This window comes from Gossypium arboreum, chromosome 6 (genome assembly GCF_025698485.1).
Source record: "Gossypium arboreum isolate Shixiya-1 chromosome 6, ASM2569848v2, whole genome shotgun sequence".
NCBI lineage: Eukaryota > Viridiplantae > Streptophyta > Magnoliopsida > Malvales > Malvaceae > Gossypium > Gossypium arboreum.
Window position 1 is genome coordinate 125,256,872 of NC_069075.1, and position 2,415 is coordinate 125,259,286.

Below are 2,415 nucleotides of genomic sequence, written 5' to 3' on the forward strand. Positions count from 1 at the left end.
CATATGAATTGTCCCGATTTATGGAACTCATGGAGAAACCCATCTTGAAACACTCTAGTAAAACTAGAGTTATCAGGGTAAATAGTGTAAATCCTAAAAGGATAAGATTGTATAGAGTTTAAATCCCTTAGGTATCTTAATTGTAGATAGGAAGTAATCTTAGCCGTTGATGTAAATCGATTTGTACCGTTAAAGTCAGGGGAGTTCAACTATAAATAAAGATCTCCCCCTTCATTTGTAATCATTTTATTCTTTCTTAGTTAAAGAATATTGAGAGCATTTACTCAACCACTTGGTGTGCATTATTTTTTTATGTGGCTATTCTGCTCTTTCAAATTTCTTTTGTCTTTGAGATTGCTTCCACTATATTTTTAGTGCCTCAGAGGAATTCTGCAAGAATCCTTACTTTGCGAGAGTTAGTTGACTTATGTGCATTTGAAGCGAATGGATCACTTAAGGTTGTGCGGATTACGAGACAAAATGTCTAGCCCTGTGACAGTTAGTACCAAAGCTAATATCCCAAAGGCATTGTTTGAGATGTCAAAAGAAGTTGTTGATCAGAATGAGTCAATGGAGACCCGTGGAAGGGTCAGGAAAATAAGTCGATCGAGGGATATGTTGTCGGCTTTAGATGGTAGAGTGGCCAAACTTGACGGCTCTATCGGTGATATGAAGGAGACCCTCAAGGAAGTTGCTGGGTGTACTACAAAATTGGAAACGAGGCATGATTAGTTCAATGACCAAGTAGCAGAAGCCTTCAGTGACAATATGGATGCGATGCAAAAGATCCTAAATACTGTCGTAGGTGAGGTAACTAAGAAAAATGATGCTCTCGAGGCTATGGTGTCAACCTTGAAAGAACAAATTAAGGAGCTCAAGAGGGAGCTCAAATTTGCAAAGCTGCTTTGGGTAATAGGGTATTGGTTGCGACACTTATGCCTAAGATAGATATCTCAAAGCCGAAAAAGTTCAATGGGACGAGGTCCAAAAAGGATGTAGACAATTTCTTGTGGGGGATGGTATAACACCCCTTACCCATAGTCGACGCTGGAACAGGGTACGAGACATTACCGGACTTACCACACAAACAAGCATACAATTCCAAGTCATAAATTTGCGTCCAAATTAAAATCATTCACATTCAATCATAAAGTCCCTAGCACGAGCCTACGAGGCCCGAAACATGCTTTGGAAGTGGTCCGAGACCAAACCGAGTATTTAGGGAATTTTTACAAAACTTAAAAAAAATTTACCCTAAATAGGGGTCACATGCCCGTGTGGTTTGGGACACAGGCAGGCCGTGTGGCTGCACACGCCCATGTCCCAACCCCGTGTAACTCACTGACTTGTAACCCATGAACAAATTGAAGTCACACGGTCAAGTCACATGGTCAAGTTACACGCCCGTGTGCTAGGCCGTGTGGAAAATTAATTTTCATAAAATAGGTGCAGACTTCACACGACCAGGGCACACGCCCGTGTTCAAGGCCGTGTCGTCTATACGACTAAGACATATGCCCTTGTCTCTACCCGTGTGCTCAATTCTGAGCATTCTGTTTCTCAAAATTAAGGTGCAGGGGACACACGGCCAGAACTCATGCCCATGGGTCAGACCGTGTGTCACACACGGCCTAGACACACGCCCGTGTGTCTACCCGTGTGGACAAAATAAGGGCTGTTTACCAAGCCATTAACCACCCTTTTTCACACATGCACTTACACCAATTTAAAGGCACAAAACATGGCATACTTAGGCAACCAAACATCCACAATCATGGCTAAATCATATCAATACAATACTATCCACTATCGTACTCACAACATTTATCATGTCCCAAATTAACCATACTAATTTTACATAGACAAGGTATCATTAAACTACTTACATACCACCTATTTGTGCATAAGATTATCATCTTACCAATAAAACACATTTCCAAAAATTTCACATTCATGCTAAAAATCACACTCCATCATACACCAAGCATGCTATGACCATAACACTAAAGACATTGGCATATATACATAAATAAATGGGCTTACAACCATTTTAGCCAAAATAAGCCAATTACATTGCTAAATACCAAATCAACTTAAACAAATATGAGGCAATACATTTCGCCAAATCAAATGACACACATAACAAAATGACAAGTCCCTATACATGCCATACTTTCAAAATACTAAGATCATCAAATGCCCAAAATAATAGTTCTGATAGTGTGAGGCGAATCTCCAACGATCTCCTATTCCGAGCTAGCTTGGTGACACTATAAAAACATAGAAAATAAACGGAGTAAGCTACATACCTTGGTAAGCTCGCATACAAGAAATAAGCAATCGTTACCATGCACATAACATTCTAATAATATAACATAATTAATGTAAACCTACCATAATTTCATGATCATAATC